This window comes from Carettochelys insculpta, chromosome 2 (assembly GCF_033958435.1).
Source record: "Carettochelys insculpta isolate YL-2023 chromosome 2, ASM3395843v1, whole genome shotgun sequence".
Taxonomy (NCBI): Eukaryota; Metazoa; Chordata; order Testudines; family Carettochelyidae; genus Carettochelys; species Carettochelys insculpta.
The window spans coordinates 244,810,534-244,830,539 of record NC_134138.1 but is presented as its reverse complement, the minus strand read 5'-3'; the positions used below and the strand labels follow the sequence as shown (position 1 = coordinate 244,830,539).

The 20,006-nt window shown below is 44.1% G+C and overlaps 1 protein-coding gene across 1 annotated transcript in view; it reads right to left on the bottom strand.

Moving 5' to 3' along the window:
- ARMC3 (armadillo repeat containing 3) overlaps positions 1-20,006 on the bottom strand; it is a 204,011-nt gene that overhangs the window by 133,883 nt on the left and 50,122 nt on the right. Inside the window, exon 6 of the mRNA XM_074984870.1 lies at positions 6,038-6,083. The gene's annotated coding sequence lies outside the window, so the exon portion shown is untranslated. The remainder of the gene's footprint in view (positions 1-6,037; positions 6,084-20,006) is intronic.

Here is a 20,006-nt window from a genome sequence, read left to right as displayed (position 1 = left end):
TGACACATAAAGCTGCTTATTAATCTAAGTTTTCTAGTGGTACTTAAAGAACTTAATGGCCTAGTGCTCAAATCCTTGATCCAGAAATTGTTTCGTTTTTCCCATAAGTCCAAACTGTGGTTGGTTGCACAAAGACACATGCTCATGCCACTTGGTGGTGGAATCCATCTTAAATTTGGTATTTATCCATTGGGATGTGGAGAATAAAACAAAGGATTCCTGCTCTAGGGAAATTTTATTTAAAGGGTGGAAAGCAATCGATGATCATCTTCTGCTGGCCTATGAAACCGCCTCCCCACCCTAAGAGGATACACATAAAGAGACCTGAAAACAAAGAACATTAATGACACAAGAAGTGAATAGATACAGGCCAGAGAAAAGATCAGCTCTAACTTAAAGAATTTTACCTGAAATAAGGACTAGGGGGAGAAATTTGATTTGAAACATTTACTTTTAGCGCATTAGATTTAGCTGGCATGTTTTGTTTCTTTTGGTTTAGTAACTTGCTTTGATTTATCTATTTTCATTTGCAATCACTTAACCCCTACATTATACTTAATAAAAATACTTTTTTTTATTATCAAACTTACTGTAAATTCTTGTTTCCAGGAAGGTTGGGGGAGCAGCACAATAGCTGTGCATCTCTCTCTTTCATTGACAGAGAATGAACTCTATGAGCTTTCTCTACATAAAACTTTTACACTGAGTAAGACAGAGTTATCTGGGATTTTGGTCCTTTTTGAGGGCTGTGCTCCTGGATGTGTTGAAGGATATCAAAGACAATGCGGAAGCAGTGGTGAGAACATTCAGGGAGTTGGAAAGTTGGTTTAAAACAAGTAGAGGTACGAGACAAGGCAATCCAATATTGCCAAGTATCTTCATCGCACATCTGGAGAGAGCGATGGACAAGATCAAGGAAGAGGTAGTAGGGATATCTGGGCACGGGAAAAGAATTAACAACTTGAGGTTCACGGGTGATATAGTTATCATTGGGGAAGATGAAGAGAAGCTAGCAAAAACGGTGCAGGTGTTCAATGAAGAAGGTAAGCGGTACGGACTGATTATGAACATTGATAAAACAAAAACAATGGTATTTGGAGATCAGGAAATAGGAAGGAAGATTAGTGTCGATGGTATTGAACTAGAAAATGTAGAGAAGTTAACATATCTGGGGAGCAACATAACACATAATCTAGACTGTAAGAAGGAAATGGCAACTAGAATAGCGAAAGCAAGAGTGAGTTTGAAGGCGATGGGTAAGATCTGGAAAAGCAAAGCAATTAGCTTAAGAATGAAGCTGACCATCTTGAAAACATGTATTCAGCAGCATGTTGTACAGATGTGAGACATAGGTGATAATGAAAGATTCGAAAAGAAGAATATTGGCGTTCGAAAGGAATTGTTATAGAAAGATTCTGAGAACAGGATGGAAGCAGAAGGTCACCAATGAGGAATTATATAGAAAGATACAGCTGAAAGAGAACCTGCTGCAGAAGGTTATAAAATGTAAGCTACAACTATTTGGGCATATTTGCAGAATGAACAACGAACAAAAAATCAAGACCCTGGTATTCGTCCTAATTCGAATAGGAGAGGCAGACCCCACAGAGAATGGGTAGATGATATAGTAGATTGGTGCGGAGCTAGTCTACAGAAACTAAGCCACTCTGCACTGGACAGGGAAAGATGGAAGGAAAAAGTGAGAGAGGCATCAGACACCAATGGGCACTGAGCCCACGGTTATTGATGATAATGATGATTAATAATGATGATGATGATGCTCCTGGATGCTGTCCAGTCCCCGTAGCTGAGCCCTCCCAGAGATGCCATCAGTCTCTGTGTAATTCTATTGCGGGGCTGTTATCCCAGCTCTGTAACTTTGCTGGGGGAGACCAGAACTTCTGACCCAGCAGGACACAGTGGTGGGGTGCCCCAGAGGACAGGCAGGCAGGCTCAGTGATATGATCAACACTCTGTGTGACAGTCTCAAAGGGACCTCTGAGATCCTACCCATCACATCTGTACAGAAACCTTTAGGTCAGGTTCTCCCACAGGTTTGACACCCTCCTGCCCACACACCCACACCTCCAGGTCAGCATAGCAAATCTTACAGGACTCTTTTGCATGGAGCAAAAGTAATTTCTTTGGCTAAACTCCATTCCTTGAAAACAGCAGTGTTATATTTGTGCCACTTGATCTTAACACTTGATCACATTTGGAAAAGCGTAAATGCCAGCAAAAAGTGATCAAGAAAGAGAAACTAAATTGGAGGCCAGGTAATACTTCAAGATCAGCCTGTAGTGGTAGTTGTTGTTTGCATATAAAATATATATATTAAGGGTCAACTTTTCTGTAGGTTTAGGTTTACATGCACGTACAAAACTGTGTACCCATTTAATCACAACCGTACACAAAAATGGGCATTTAGTTCCATAAATATATTTCCCATGAACAGTTGTAGTAATAACACATACAAATGTAGATGGACAACTCTATGAAGACACATTGGCGTTCAGGAGCAGCGGAATAACAATACTCTGTAACAGTGGATAGAAACAGATTAGCCCCAGAAGAGGAATAGGGAAAAAAGACAGAACATATTATTTTATAAAATCCAAAGCCTGTTTCTCCATTGTCTTGTACTTTCTGCTGCCATTTGCATCTGTGCAATATGAGTGTAACATGCTTCAATTCTGAATTAATATTTTCATTTACTTTATACAGATGTAAACAATTACACAAGATGATATCAAGAGTAAGAAGAATCAAGCCCTTAGAATTCTATCATGGGATTTTACTTAAAATGCAAACAAATATGCAGTAAATGCTAAACTTCCCTATAATATTTAAGATATTTTGGCTCCTTTGTAATGTTAAAAAATGATATGATCCATATGAATGAACATTAACAAGGAATTGTGTATTCAACTGGCTAACAAGCTGGCCTCACTTCAGGAAGTTAATTACCCTACTCAGACAATTACTTCACCACTACAGTGACTATCCTGGTACATTCCATCACCAAAAGGTATTATTAGATTAGTTCCCACAAAGCTACCTTAATTTAGTGGCCACTCTGGGCAATGGGCTACATGGATCCATTTTGCTTTCTTCTAATTAAAAATGTTAATTTTATGCTGAATTATCTCAGTCAACTTTCCCTCCTGTACCTTCTTGTCCCTGATGAAGGCTAAGGATCCCACACGTAAGCCGTGTCTACACGTGCACGCTATTTCGAAGTATCGGCACTAACTTCGAAATAGCGCCCGTCACGGCTACACGAGCCGGGCGCTATTTCGAAGTTAACTTCGACGTTAGGCGGCAAGACGTCGAAGTCGCTAACCCCATGAGGGGATAGGAATAGCGCCCTACTTCGACGTTCAACGTTGAAGTAGGGACCGTGTAGTCGTTGTGCATCCCGCAACTTCGAAATAGCGCCATGGCGGCCATCAGCTGAGGGGTTGAGAGATGCTCTCTCTCCAGCCCCTGCGGGGCTCTATGGTCACCGTGGGCAGCAGCCCTTAGCCCAGGGCTTCTGGCTGCTGCTGCGGCAGCTGGGGATCCATGCTGCAGGCACAGGGTCTGCAACCAGTTGTCGGCTCTGTGGATCTTGTGTTGTTTAGTGCAACTGTGTCTGCGAGGGGCCCTTTAAGGGAGCGGCTTGCTGTTGAGTCCGCCCTGTGACCCTGTCTGCAGCTGTGCCTGGCACCCTTATTTCGATGTGTGCTACTTTGGCGTGTAGATGTTCCCTCGCAGCGCCTATTTCGATGTGGTGCCGCGCAACGTCGAAGTTGAACATCGACGTTGCCAGCCCTGGAGGATGTGTAGACGTTACTCATCGAAATAGCCTATTTCGATGTTGCTACATCGAAATAAGCTATTTCGATGTTGGCTTCACGTGTAGATGTAGCCATAGACTCCTATCAAATAGGAACACTGTCACTTATTTTGACTTTTTTTTTAAATTGTTTCTGATGATATTTTCACACAGATTCTCTGGTAAGGTAAATCTACATAAACCAGGCAGGTTTGGTTTCAGGAGGACTCCCCATACTGTGTAAAGTCCTCAGGTGGCATAGAATTGCTACAATGCAGAAAGGAAGGATGCAGGAAAGCTGACAAGGCTGAGATGTCGTATGCCTTGATAATCCCCTGGCATCCAGAAAGAGCCCTGTGGGTTGCAAGCAGCAGACATAAAATAGAGCATTCTTAAGGCACAGGATTTCCCATACAAGATGTTATAGTGTGAATTTATTTCACCGATTGTTTTCCATCCTTATTGCTATGACACTCAGCAACTTTGCTTTCCTTTGTGTTTTTATTAACCCTTCTGCCCACTTATCCAACTGTTGTTTCATTTTCACATCACCATACTTGTGATATTAAAACTTCGCAAACTGAGGAACTTTACTTTTTCGTCAGCTATTAGTTAAAAGAAGTAACAACACCAGAAAACAAGTAATAGGGAAATATGCAGTTTCTGCCTATTTCCACTGCCTGGCCCTTGAATTAATAAACCCTGCATTCTAGTTTTTAATAAATGAAAAGTTCAATAAACTTCCCTCAGCTGAAAATACAGCTCTTCTTTCTCTTACCCTTAGTCAGTAACTAATTATAGCCTGCACGCTAGTTTACCTAACTGCCTTACGTAAAAAGGGCCTTTTAAGGTTAGAATAAAAGGAAAATGCAACACATAACTGAAAAAAGAATAACCCCAGTATTTAACGGTCTTATTTTTTATTCTCCATTGTTTTCAATATTATTTTAAAAGCTTGCAAAAAAAAAGTATTTGAATTACATGTTTGAAATATAGACACCCTTCCAGTGAGATTATAACTTTAATTGTGGTCAAATTCTGGGTCTAAACAACTTGCCAGTATTTCCATTTTTTAAGGTGGAACTCTATGGGCTTGTCTACACTTGCCCCCAATCAGGCTTCTGGGAGATTACTAATGAAGTGCTGCTGTGAAGTGCACTTCATTAGGCTAATTCTCCCACATGGCAACTTCAAAGTGTCAAAGTGTCAAAGCGCCTGCACTACTTTGAAGTGCTTTTACTAGAAGAAGGGGGCAAGTGTAGACATAGCCTATATTAATATAAAAGCAAGTGAATATCACCAGTTTGAATTTGTAGAACATGATAAAGAATCTTTTAACCAGAATGATACAGAAAATCACTCTCTCATTCTAACAGCAGTTGCCATCACAAGGCCTATACTTTTCCTAACTTACTCTGAGATCAAAGAAGGGCATAAAAAGGGCTTCCAATAACTTAGTCAAGTGTAAGATTATTATTCTATGACAACTGGCATCATTCCCCAATATACTTGTGGATTAAATAAGTGTGCAGAAAGTTTTCCCTTCCACTAATTTATACAAGAGTGATGGATGACAAGTGAGCTGTAAAGAAAATACTCTATAAATCTTACTTGAGAAATGTGAAAGGCTCAGTTGAAATTTGCCATGTTCAAATATACTCCCAAATCCTACTAACTATTCCTGCACTCTACCAGATGTCTATTTCTAATACTGGATGCAAATATAATGTTAGTTTGTATCCATGTAAAAACAAAACCTTACACCATAGCGAGATCAGATATTTGCAGTTATAAATCACTAACTGACTTCAGTGCTTCCGTCCTTCCATTATCTAAAACTTACATGACAGAAGGAATGAGCTGAGGGTACGTCTAAGCTTACAGGGGGTTCAATGTGCTGCGATTGATCTTCCAGACATCAATTTTGCCACATGTGTGAAGACGCAGCAAAATCAATCTCTCTGGGCTCAGCTTTCAACCCTGGTACTCCATGGAATGGGACATCGGTGCAAGCCCAAAGAGCCCCGATCTACACCGGGAAACAAAATCAATCCTGATACATTAATTATGGCATTAATGGCATAGCTAGAACTGTGTATCTGGGATCTACTTTGTTCCCTGATGTAGACCGGGCCTAACTTCCTGCAAGCAATGAACAGCAATGAGCTGTGAAACAAAGCAAAGAAATAAGAAAGAAGCACTACAAGGTGTGGAACTTACCTCTTTTGCTAAGAAATGAGAGGTCAGTTGTGGGAGCAATTTCCTCCTATGAAGAGAGGGTAGAAAGAAAAGGATATAAGAATAGCTTCTGAGTACCTGTAGTTATTTAACACCTGATCCACTCCTGGAGCAGATGGTGCCCTGTTCTTGGAGAGCTTGCTGCTGTGTTACTGCAGCCTTTTCCAGTTTTTCCTTTGAGGGACCCTTTCTCCAACATGTTTATTAGTCTGACGTAATTAAAACTAATAGACTAAATAAAGTCTAGGTATTTCTTCTACATGATAGAAATCCAGCCCTTTCCTTCCATCTCATCAGCCAAAATGCTTGTTATCGCCTGCCTTGATTACTACAATCTGGCCTACCATATCAGGTTTAAACTTCTCACTTTTACCACCAATGCCCCATATAACTGTGCCCCTACATCTTAGGTCTCATTTCTTATTGCTCCAACAATAAGGCCAGCCCAGCAATTCTTTCTTTCCTTCTCCCAGTCCCATCATTCAGCTTCCTTAGAATCAAAGAATCACAGAATTCTAGGCTGGAAGGGATCTCAGGAGGTCATCTAGTCCATCCCCCTTCATAAAGCAGGATCAACTCTAACTGAGTCATCCCAGCCAGGACTTTGTCAAGGCAGGACTTAAAAATCTGTAGGGATGGAGACGTCAATACCTCTCTAGGTAAAGCATTTCAGTGCTTCACCACCCTTCTGGTAAAACAGTTTTTCCGAATATCTAATCTATACCTCTTCCTCTGTAACTTCAGACCATTGCTTCTTGTTCTGCCATCCATCCATGCAACGCCTCTCCATCCTCTTGAGAGCTCCCCAGAAAGTTGAAGGCTGCTATCAAATCCCCACTCCCCATTCTTCTCTGCAAACTAAATAATCCAACTCCCTCAGCAGCCTTTCCTCATAGGTCATGTGCTCTGGCCCCCTGATCATTTTTGTTGCCCTCCACTGAACCCGCCCCAGTGCATCCGTATCCCTTCTATACTGGGGGCGTGGGGCCAGGACTGGATGAAATACTCCAGATGTGGCCTCCTCAGTGCCAAACAGACGGGAATAATAACTTCTCTAGACCTGCTGGAAATGCTTCTTCTAACACACCCCAATATGCCATTAGCCTTCTTGCCTACAAAGGCACACTGTTTCTTCTATACTGTCCTCCATCTATAAACTAATCTCCAAAACCAGATTTACCAGATCATCTTGTTCCAAACAGTTTCTCTCCTTGAACAAGCATCTCCTTGATTCCTCTCCATTTGAAAGAATGTGCTATATCTTCTGGAAATCAATAATTGGTAGTGTTACTTGTTTTCCGTGTCACTCCCCTAACATACTTTAGACCTCTTCTGAAGAGAGACCATCAAAGCACTTGGTGAGAAGATATTTCTGTCTTCAGCCTCACCAAAACCTTAGATTCTGAATACCATCAATAGGGTACCAGTTGTGAGAATTTTCTACTGTGACATCTTTTTTTACTAAGAACATATCTTGTCTCCCCATCATTTTCAGAGAAGTCAACAAATAGCTAGTACCACCAGTCTAGACACTGGCCACAGAAATCACCCATTGGAATCAAATCTGAGCAGGTATCCTAGATATACCAACTATCTATACAATCTCATTCTGTGACAAAAATAGTATATTGAAAACAATAGAGCACTGCTCCATTTTATTTTCAGAAAAACTCATAATAAAATGTTTATTATGAAGATACAGAGACTAGTAGGTATGTCACTCAATCCCTTTATATATGCAGCTTAAAACATCTGAGTCTAGTTTTACTAGGCCAGGGTCGGCAATCAAAATAGCTGGAAGTGTTATTCTTCACAATTCAGTAAAAAGCTCAATAATTCAAGAGCCTCAATGCATGTGAGTACAAGATGGTCCTTAATAAATAACATCAAACCACACTTTTTGTAACCCCTATTTTAAGAACAGTGCACACATTTACTGCAGGACCTTCACAAACGTTTTGTATATTGTATTTCTTCACACTTTACGTGTGCCTGTTTGTACCACTGTCTTCCTGAATTTCACTCGTAAACCTTTTCTCTGTCTGGAGGATGCTCATGGGAATTATCCAAAGTTTTGAGATCACATATCATTTGCTATTTACATAGTTGTCCATTTTTGAGACAGTCACTGTTCATGGAAAATAAGCAGGTGGGTTTGTTTGTTTTTATTTTACTTCGCAATTATAGAACCATGAGCCACAAAGTCCTTAAAGAGCTGCAGATTGCAGATCCCTGTGGTAGGCAGTAGGCTATTTGAGACAAAAAGGTGTCTTTCTCAGTTTTGCAAAGTACAAAGCATCTGTGAGTAACAAAGATGACAAATAGGTAGAAATGAAAGAAAAAGAAAACAAAAATGGTGTTCCCTTTGACACAGAGAAATTGCCATACTAGATCAGAACAGGTCCATGAAGTCCGGTATCTGACACTGGCACGTACCACATACTCAGATAAAATTGCAAGAAAAAATCTGCCCTCATATCAGTCTCCCCAGCTCACATCTATTAGTGGTTTGCTAATTCCTTGAAGCGTAAAATTTATATCTCTAACAGTTTATTTTAATTCTAACATATTTGCATAGATTCTTATTATCTATAGAAATGTTTAATCTCCTTTTTAATTCTATGTTCTTAGCCTCCATGGTATGTTACGGCAACAAGTTCCACAATCAAGCATACATGATGTAAACGCGATTTCATTAGTTTTAAACTTTTGATTTCATAGACCATCCCCTTGTTTTTGCATTGTAAGGCTGGTAAACGTATGTATTTGATTTATCTTTTCTGTACACTATTCATTTTATTTACAGCCCTTGTTACTTTCTCTCTGAATTGTCACCTCTCAAAACGGGCCTCCCCCACCGCACCTTTATATAGCAATTGTGACACGGTGTTGACTTGTCCAGCTCAGGTCCCTCGCTTCTGCCCCTGACTGTAGGGTCTAGGCTGCGGCTATCTCTACTGCTCTGGTCGGGTGGTTGGTCTTTTCCTTTCCTCTAGTCCCAGCCAGGGCTGTCAGCCTGGTGGGGGGCACAGCTCAGCCACTCCTCCCTCCACAACTCCCTATGAGCACTCTCTCAACTCCTTATCTGCTTTTGCCTTCTTCCTCACAGTAGCTCTCTAAATTCCTTCACTTTCTATCTCATACTCTCTCCCTCCCTGTTTGCCTCAGCTGCTTTTAAGCCTGGCTGCAGTAAGATCAGCTGGCTCTCATTAAAAGAAAAAAAAATTGTTGGAGATACACACCTCCTAGAACTGGAAGGGACCTCTGGAGGTCATCCAGTCCAGTTCCCTGCCCTCTTAGCAGGACCAAGCACCATCCCTGATATCTATTTGCCCCAATCCTTAAATGGCCTCTTCAAGGATTGCGCTCACAAACCATGGGTTTAGCAGGCAAATGCTCAAACCACTGAGCTACCATAGCTACCACTGAGCTAATTGATTGCCTCCCACTACACCCTATTGCCTCCACCTGGAAGCTTATTTAACTCTGTCTGATCTTCCCCTAGCCCAGGCTGGATCCTGAGCTGTCTTCCACCTGGGGTCTGCTGGCCTGACCTTGTTACACAACACAGTCTTTCCATGCCTCTGACCATATTTCTTGCTTGCTTCTCATCTCCTTCAATGTCTGTAACATCTTTTTCAGCTGTGATGACCAGAAATCAATATAGAATCCCAGTTTACTTTGTACTAATGATTTCTAACATGGCATCATAAAATTTCAAGTTCTATCAAGTTTCTCGAGCAGATGTTTTCATTGAACCACAAGGTTGTTCAAGTCATTTCCCTGAGTGGTTATACATAATTTAGAACATATTAATGTGACTGCAAAGTTCAAAATACAGTAGACCCCCAAGATATGCCAATTCAACTAGCCCATCTCTCATTTTAATGTGAGTCAAGGGGGACCCAGCGGCAGCTCCAGCCACAAAGAGGTGCTGGGGCCAAGGAATCCCCAGGTGCTCTGCCAGCTGCAGCCCCACAGAGCCACCACCAGGGCCAGGGAATCCCCAGGTTATGATGGATGAAAGCTGACAGAGCACAGCTGCTATCTCCCTTAACCTGGGGATTCCTTGGCCCCAGCAGCTCCCTGGGAGTGGAGCTGGTGGCTCTGCCCCCACCTCAACTTGCACAAAATTTGAATTACACCTGGTTCCCCAGCAACATAATTTGCATGCAAGTTGGGAGTCAACTGTATTCCTTCCAATATACATAACCTTGTATTTATCAACAATGACTTTCACCTGCCATAGTGCAGCCCTTCACTTAGCTTTTCTCTGTTATTCAGGAGTGCCTCACAATCATAAGTCTTAATTAAATTTAATGATTGTGTTTCTTCTGCAAATTTTGCCATCTCACTGTTCTCTCACTTTTCCAAATCATTAACAAATGTATTATGTAACACCAGAACTAGTATATGTCCTTGGAGAATCCAAGCTGTGACAATTTGAATGAGGGAGATTTTTAAAATTGTGTGTGTGAGATTTTAAATACCATGCGGAGACATGCAGCAAAATCCCTCATCTCAGGAGAAAGAGACTTGAAGAACTGACTTAATAGTAATATAAAATAAATGTGACATGACAGTTATGCAATCACGTTCTGTATATTAGCAGCAGGATAGTTTCAATATGTGACTCAAAGGTTTGCCTCATAAACAAACCATTGCAAGGGTCATATAAGTCAGAGATTCCAAACTTTTCAGGCAGCTCTGCCAGTTTACTAAACTAAGATCCTGATGGCAACAAACAGTGCTCCTTTATTCCCATTTCAACTGCGTTCATTCTCCCACCTTAGTTTTTCATTGCATTCCCGCCTCTTAAGATTTCATCACAAATCTTGCAACATTTGGTATTTTTTCTTAAAGCCCTATCTACTGGAATCAGGTGAGTCTGAGAATCTCAACTTTATTTTATTTTTTAGAGTAATTTCTATCCCTTGTTCTTGTGAAAAAATGCTTGAAAATGGAACTCTATAGCTGCGTCTACACGTGCACGCTACTTCGAAGTAGTGGCAGTAACTTCGAAATAGCGCCCGTCACGTCTACACGTGTTGGGCGCTATTTCGAAGTTGAAATCGACGTTAGGCGGTGAGACGTCGAAGTCGCTAACCCCATGAGGGGATGGGAATAGCGCCCTACTTCGACGTTCAACATCGAAGTAGGGACGTGTAGACGATCCGCGTCCCGCAACATCGAAATAGCGGGGTCCTCCATGGCGGCCATCAGCTGGGGGGTTGAGAGATACTCTCTCTCCAGCCCTTGCGGGGCTCTGTGGTCACCGTGGGCAGCAGCCCTTAGCCCAGGGCTTCTGGCTGCTGCTGCTGCAGCTGGGGGTCCGTGCTGCATATACAGGGTCTGCAACTAGTTGTTGGCTCTGTGTATCTTGCACTGTTTAATGAAAGTGTGTCTGGGAGGGGCCCTTTAAGGGAGCGACTTGCTGTTGAGTCCGCCCCGTGACCCTGTCTGCAGCTGTGCCTGGCTCCCTTATTTCGATGTGTGCTACTTTGGCGTGTAGACGTTCCCTCGCTGCGCCTATTTCGATGTTGGGCTGAGCAACGTCGAAGTTGAACATCGACGTTGCCAGCCCTGGAGGACGTGTAGACGTTATTCATCGAAATAGCCTATTTCGATGTCGCAACATCGAAATAAGCTATTTCGAAGTTGGGTGCACGTGTAGACGTAGCCTATGAGTGCATCTACACTAGGGACTTACTTCAAAGTTAGGCACTACTTTGAAGTAACCAGCAGAGAGTCTACATACATCTTCCCTTACTTCAAAGTTAACTTTGAAGTAGGGAGCCCAACTTCGAAATCCTTACTCCATCCCCGGGAATGGAGTAGTGCCCTACTTCGAAGTTTAACTTTGAAGTAGAGTATGTGTAGACACTCAATTTCGAAGTTGCTTATTTCAAAGTTGTACTTTGACATAAGCAACTCAGAAGTTATTTTTGTAGTGTACACGCAGCCTACAAGTTCTAAAGCCAGAAGGAATAGAAAAAGAATATAAAAATAATATTTTAAAGATTCATTTTTGATGTTCTTGACCTTTTTCATTTTTGAATGTCTGGAGACAGTTGGCAATATTATGCTCGATTCTCCATGACCACATGCCACTCAAGAAGACAGAGTAGCTGCAAATGATTGAGAAGCAAGCAGAGACTCCAGAGTAGTAGGCTACAGTTACACTACAGTGCTCTGTTGACAGAAGTCACTGTTGGAAGAGATTTCCAAATAAAACTTCTGTCCACAGAGTGCAGCTACACACAAAAGCCAATCAGGAGAGCTCTCCACTCTGTGGACAGTGCTGCTGGACTGCCTGGGTGCTCTCTTGACAAAACAGGAACTTGGAAGCACAGCAGACAGGGCTGCCCATTGCTGTGGATGCCCAGTCTGTCAAGAGAAGTGCCCCGCCGTTCCCCCCACAAGTGACCACACAGCATTATGCCTCATGGCTTTGAGAATGCTGCCAGCAGAAGTGCTGTTATGCGGACAAACTCTGGACAAAACGCATTGGCTGGGTCTACACGGTGCACCTTTCCTGGCAGATCCATGCTAATGAGCAGCCTCAAAATTGCAAATGGCCACTCATTAGCATGGTCCCGCCTGCACAAGAGCTCAGTCTCGGCAGAGAGGGGTGTCGGCAGTAAAGAGGCCATGTGGACGTGCCCTGCCAGCAAAAAGCCCGTCTGTTGTCAGACCCTTATGTCTGAATTTTTTCAGGCATAAGGGTCTGGAGACAGAGGAGCTTTTTGCCAGCAGGGCACGTCCACATGGCCTCTTTACTGCCAGCACCCCCCCTCTACTGAGACCGAGTTCTCATGCAGCTATGCTAATGAGCCGCGAGACCATGCTTGTAAGCGGCCATTGCAATTTCGAGGCTGCTCATTAGCATGGATCTGCCAGGAAAGCCGTGCCATGTAAGCCCAGCCATTTTGGGTGTGTTCCACCAGTTTTGTTGACAACACTGGGGTTTTGACAGCAAAAATTGCTAGAGTAACCATAGCCCTAGCTATGGTTCTGGTCTGTTCTGGTCTGGCTATGGTCTGAAGAAGTGGGTCTGTCCCACGAAAGCTCACCTAATAAACTATTTTGCTAGTCTTTAAAGTGCTACTTGACCGCTTTTTGTTTTCATAGCCCTAGAGTTTACTATTAAGGGCCGGATCCAGGTACCCTTAAAGGCAATAACTCCCACTGACTTCAACAGGATTTGGACGAGATCCAGAGAGTCAGTTCAGGAGTCTAGAGAAGAAGTCTAGAGGCACAGAAGTCTAGAGGACCAGCACTGCTGGCCTAGACTCGACTCGACTAGCTGTTGAGAGGAGTTGATGCGGACTGGGCAAGTATTCTATTGAGGGGCTGCAATGACCCCTCAGCACCTCTCCTGCAGCAGCCCGAGGCGCGTGTGCCCTGCTGTCTTTGTTACAGTGTCTTCCTCATTGCCTCAGCCCAAGCCTCGCGCCCCCAGAAACAGATGTACCCGCCTTTTCAAACAGGGACAAAGTGGGAGCCCACAGAACACCGCAGCGGGAACTGCAGGCAGACGCACGCGGGGACAGCCGGGCTGAAACGGGCAGACAGACAGACAGACACTGCACACACTCATACCCCGACGGACAGACACCCACCACCGCCACGCCGGCTCCCCCGCGCCCCGCGAGGAATGTGCCACTCACCCGCGGCGAGGCGTGCCCCAAAGAGCAGCCCGCTCCTGAGTGTTGTTTTCACGGTTGCTAGGGAACACCGAGCATGCCCGGCGCATGCTCCCTGAGCTTCCCCAAGGCAACGGAGAAAGGTGGTAGCGGAGAGGCGTTTAGCGCATGTGCAGAAGATGTTGTTACGGGTGCGAATGAGGCGGGGCGTTGCCTGGCGTCTCGCTGTGGCCTTTGGTGCTGCGGTTTGCGTCCGGTGCGGGGCGCTCGTATCCACATACAGACAGCGCCTTTGTGCGTCGCCTTCCCCTACCCGGGCCGCCGTGAGTTTACCAGCCGGATGCCCAGTGGCGCGGGGTGGCGGAGCCGGAGTGGGGCCAAGCCAACACCGGCGGCGGGGGAGGCTCAAATCGTTGAAAGGCGCGGGGCCGAGAGCAGACCCAGAGCTGGAGCCGGGGTTGAGAATGGGGTGCAGGGGAGAGCCCCGGCCGGGGAGGGGGAAGCAGAAGAGCTGAGCCAGCTACGGAGAAAGCGCTTTGGGGCCCTCCCGCCTGCCCAGGACGGTGGAGTTGCGCTCCCCGCTGCCAAGGGCTGTGCACGTGTGTAGCGCTTGCCTACAGGTCTGTGCGGAGAGGCTTTCCCCAACATCTGGCCCATCCACATGAGGCCAAATGTTGGTAAAACCCCCTCTGCCCTGACATCCCTTGGTGGAAGGAGGAAGACAAAGATGCTGGCAGAAGGCTCCCAACGCGGGACACTTCTGCTGAATAGCGTCCAGTCTCACAACAGAAGCCTGCAGTCTAGACACAGTCTTAAGAGCCAAAGGCTTCTTGTGAACAGAAGTCACTGTTGGGAGAGATTTCCTGACAAACACAGAGTACAGCGACACACCAAAGCCAATCAGAAGAGCATTCTGATTTGTCAACGTAGTGAAGTGCCCAGCCACTCTCTCAACGAAACTGGCACAAAAGTCCACACAACTTTTTTGTTGACAGAACCTGTCAACAAAAGCCACTCTTCCTCCTCTGGCAGAGGCAGATGGCTGTAGGCGAATGTGCTAGGTTTTGTCAAGATACTGTTGACAAATCCCGTTTTGTGTGCAGATGCTTCACTAGTTTTGTTGATTAAATCCAGGGTTTTGCTGGCAAAACTTGCTAGTGTAACAGTAGACAAAGTAATTGTTTTTGTTGACTTTTATTTTGTATCTCTAACCAGCACCCTAGTGTCCTGCTTGTGTGGAGAATGTGGTACCCAAATAGTCACCCCCCAGTCCAGATGTATACAGGTTGAAAGCTCATTAACACTTTTGAAAAATTCACTAGTTGCCCAAAGGCCTTTAAAAATATGTCCCTAAAACCATTATATTCTGAGAAATCCTCCCAAAGGCAAATTTCCATTGTGTTTTTACTAAATACAGGTATACAAACCTGACATAGATTGACACCCAGAGGTGTTCAGAAGTAATGTGTTATACGCTTTACAGGATCCCTAACTGAAGCTGGGACTAAGGGACCAATGTGCCCTCTTTAACTCTCCAGCCTGCACTCGGGGGCAATGGGTGAAGCTTGCTTGGGGGCAAGCTCCCCAGCCAATGGCCCTGCCCATACTCCACCCCTTCTCCTAGTCCTGCCCCTGCTCCCTGCTTTACACCCTCCCCACTATCTCCCTATTCTCTCCGTTCACCCATTTGGCAGGAAAAAACACTTCTAAACTTTCTTTCTAAAGAAAATGGAGCACCTTCTCTACTGCATGCAGGATTGTGAAAACTGGACATGCGGAAGGTACCTGATTAAAAGCACTAAATTTGGGAATAAGAAGGCCAGTCACAGGTTTTTTTGATATATCATGAAGTTTGTCAGCTATTTATTTGCAAAAACTTTGTAGTAAGGGCAAGTCAGTTGTCCTAATGAATACAACAGTAAATATTATGGAATACATGATGCTGCCCTTTTCTATTTTACATTTTCTTCATCCATATTTCTAAGCCAATTTTGTTTTAAATATACTGTTATGCCTTCATAAAATAAATATTTCAAATTACTACATATTGAAACTCACTGAATTAAAGACGTTGCAGTAATCCCTTGAAATGCACAATTTCAAGTTGCACTTAATTCACATTAACGCAAATTAAGTGCAACTCAAAATCCAGCTCCCACCAGCCCTGGCTCAACCCCACTGGCCCCGAATGACCTGGTGCGCCCCTACCCCCACCCCTGGCCCCAGTTCAAACCCCCTGCAGCCTGGCTCACCTCCCGTCACCCTGCACGGCTCCAGCTCCATCCCCACGTGGGGCTCCAGCTCAAGTTCACCCACCTGCTACGGCCCACTCCAGCTCATCCCTCTCATGTGGCTCTGGCTCAACACCCTGCCCGCGGCCCAGCTCCGGCTCAACTCCATGTGCACGGCTCCAGCTCAACCGCGCCCCTCCCCCATGTGGCTCCAGCTCAACTCCACAGCTGCCCCCCCACAACATCAGGACTTACCTTTCAAAAGGAGCTCTAGGTGCTCCTGCTGCTTTCCCAGCTGCAGAACGTGTGTTCCAGCCCGACTTATGTGAAATTCAAGTTTTGTGAGGCTGCATGGGAACGCAACCCTCTCATAACTCAAGGACTACTGTATTTTAACTTAACCAGTTAGAGTACTTGGTAGCAAAGTTCATTTTTTGAAAGAGAATACTAATGTATTGTGTGATTTTCATAATGACATGTATATGAAATTTGCCTATGTTTATGTTAAAATAGGTTTCCAAAGATTTTAGGCATATCATAGGATTTTATATCTTAGTAAGGTACTGGTTGTGGTGGGGGTAGGGTCTCCTAATAATAGTTAATCAAATAGCTGGACAAATGTGTTTCCCTTTTACTTCTCACTATCTGGGGAAAAAGGAATGATGCCCCTTTAAGAGGGGAAAAGAGTAGGGATGGAATGAAAGGACAGGAAGACTTTGAAAGCAAGATTTTGTACTGTAGTAATTGAAATTAAATGTGTATTTTAGATAAGTGATGTGTTGAATAATTTATTTCAAAAGCTATAGGTCTGGCAGTCCAAGCATTTAAAGCTAAAGCTAACTACTCAGAGTGTGCATCTCAATATCTATGCAGGGATTTTTTAGAGATGTGATTTTATAATCTTCAGCCACAAACTAATGAAATATTTAAAGCAAATTTTAAACTAAGATTCTGTAGAAATATAATGCACAACTGTTTATGTCAGTAAATAGGGGTGGCACATGCCTGTTAAATGGTTTCATTATTTCTAAAAGGGCTGTTCCAAAGGTTCAATGTTAATAGGTCTGGCAAGCTGGCAGACTTTTCACTTTTAAGTTAACAGATGCACTTTAGCTGCGTCTACACTAGCCCCCTACTTTTGGAGGGGGCATGTTAATGAGGCAGTTTGGAAGATGCTAATGAGGCACTGACATAAATATGCAGTGTCTCATTAGCATAATGGCAGTTGCATGCGATTCAAAAGGGCCGCTTTCAAAACACATGCCACCCATGCAGATAGGGGCCTTTTGAAAGGACACCCCTGACATCGAAAGCCCCTTCTTCCTAAAACCAAACCTATTTTGTTTCAGGAAAAAGGATTCTTTCAAAGATAGGGTTTATTTTTGGAAGAGCCCCGTCTGCACTGCTTTCTTTCTTTTGAAAAGAGATTATGCAAATGAGGTGCCAGATATGTAAATCAGTGCCTCATTTGCATTTTCAGTTTTCTTCATTTGCATGCATCTTTCAAAAGAGGAATGCAAGTGTAGACATGCCACAAAGACTAACTAATAAGATGGGTGACTGGAGGATAGCTAATGTGACACCTTATTTAAAAAGGGCTCTCGCAGTAATTCTGGCAAATGAGAGGCCATTAAATTTAACTTCAGAAATGGGCAGTTCTTTGAAACTGTAAGAAAAGAACAGCATTGTCAGACACATAGAGGAACATAATTTGTTCTGGAAACATCAAAATGTTTTTTTGTAAAGCTAGATTATGTCTCACCAATGCACTACAGTCCCTGGAGGGGGTCAACAGACATGGACAGGAAGGATCCAGTGAATATAGTGTTTTTAGGTTTCCAGAAAATCTTTGACAAGGTCCCTCACCAAAGGCTGTTAAGTAAACTGTCATGGGATAAGACGGAAGGTCCTCTCATGGACTGATAACTGGTTAAAAGACAGGGAAAAAACAGGGAGGAAAAAATGGTCAATTTTCAGAATGGAGAGGGGTAATTTTGGTGTACCCAGGGGACAGTACTGAGACTAATCCTATTCCACATATTCAGAAATGAGCTGGAGAAAGTGGTAGACAGTGAGGTGGCAAAATTTGCAGATGCTAAAAAACTGCTCAAGACGGTTAAGTCCAAATCAGATTGTGAAGAGCTTCAAAAGGATCTCACAAAACTAGATGAATGGATGGCAAAATGACAGATGAAATTCAGTGTTGATAAATGCAAAGTAATGCATATTGGAAAACATAATCCCAACTATACATATAAAATGGTGGGGACTAAATTAGCTTTTACCACTCAAGAGAGAGATATTGGAGTCATTATGGATAGTTCTCTTAAAGCAGCCACTTAATGTGCAGCAGCAGTAAAAAAAAGCAAACAGTGTTGGGAATCACCAAGGCTACATCTACACTACAATGTAAATTTGATTTTATTAAAGTCAATTTTATAACACTGAGTTTTATAAATTCGAATTTAACTATCCTCACCTCCCCACTAAGTCGATTTATTGCTGCCACATTAAATCACCAAACATTGACTGTTGCAGCAGTGCATTGTGGGAACCTATCCCACAGTTCCCTCAGCCCATAGCAGTCTGGGTTTTGTCGCTGGTGCAGTATGGAAAAAAAAGGCCCTGCAAGTGGTCATCTTCCCACATTGCATTGCGCTTATTCCTCTCCCATGAAAAGCAAAAGGCCATTTTTTCAGAATGAAAAGAAAAAGTAGGGACCCCCAGGTGAGGGAAGACCAAATAGGCTGGTTTCAGAAGGTGTAGTGCACCAAGCAGGGCACTGTCATATTGCCCTGGAATCACCCAGGTGACTGTGCCATCTCAACTGGCGCTCCAGTCACTTCCCTCACCCCGCTCCCCTTGAAACCAGAAACATTCTCCCTGAAAAATACACAAGAATGGGTTACTGCTTGAGGAAAGAGTAAGATAGTAAGGTTGAAGAAAGTGCAAAACATAACAACTAAAGCCAACTCCCTCAGGCAGGGGAAAGAAGATAATTTGTGGTGCAGGATATTTGGCTTCCCACTTCGCTGCACAGACATGTCCAACACAGGGCGTGGAGCTCACCAAATTTCCACATGCCAGAATTACTCTGTGCCCTGGGATCACCCAGGTGTATGTGTCATCTCAACTGGCTCTCCAGCTACTTCCCAACCTTGAAAGCACCCCTGCCTGGGCAGCATAGTATAGCTTCTACCTGATAAGCCAACTGGAGCTCCAGGCACGGGCTTGCCATACCACCTCAGATCACGCAGGTAACTGTCACCTCAACTGGCCCTCCAGCCACTTCTCCCCCATTTAAAAGCACCCCTGTGCTTGAAAATATTACAGAAACAGATTACAGGTTGTGATATCTGGCCCTCCCATATTCTATAAGAGGTGTCGTGTGGTGTTGGGGGGGGATGAATTGGTTGAAGGGCCAGTTGAAAAGGTCTCTTCAACATGTTGCTCTGGTGGGGGGGCCAGACCTGATTGCCTGTGATTGAGCGGGTCAGCCCCCACCACATTCTGTAAGGAGTCAGGGTGCCGGATATCACAAGCTGTAATCTGTTACCTGTCAACACCCAGCCCGCAAAATCTTCGCCGTGGAGGGGAGACTTCCCCTTGGCAAAAGATAGCACCTGAAAATCTTTGCCATGGCAGGAGACTTCCCCCACCCCCAGTAACAGCCAGCCTCTGCAAATCTTTGCTGCGGGAGGAAACTTCCCCTTTGGAGCAGCCAGCCCCTGAAAATCTCTGCTGCAGGAGGAGATTTCCCCTTGGTGACAGCCAGCCCCTGAAAATCTTTGCTGCAGGAGGAAACTTCCCCCCAGCAACAGCAAGCCCCTGAAAATCTTCCCCATATTTGGAGCCCTCACTGCATGCAAGTCAGGACATGATACTCTCTGGCGGCATGGTCTGCTCAGCGCCACAGGCACATTCTTTTATTGGGCTGGAGGCTAGCCATGTGTTGTGGTTGGACATGGGATAGAGAGCTGCCCCTGTACAAACAGGAACCACCGAAAAGAAGTTTCTCTTCCCCTTATACAAGCATGACCCCACAACCTAGCCACCACGGGCATCCTGGTGCTG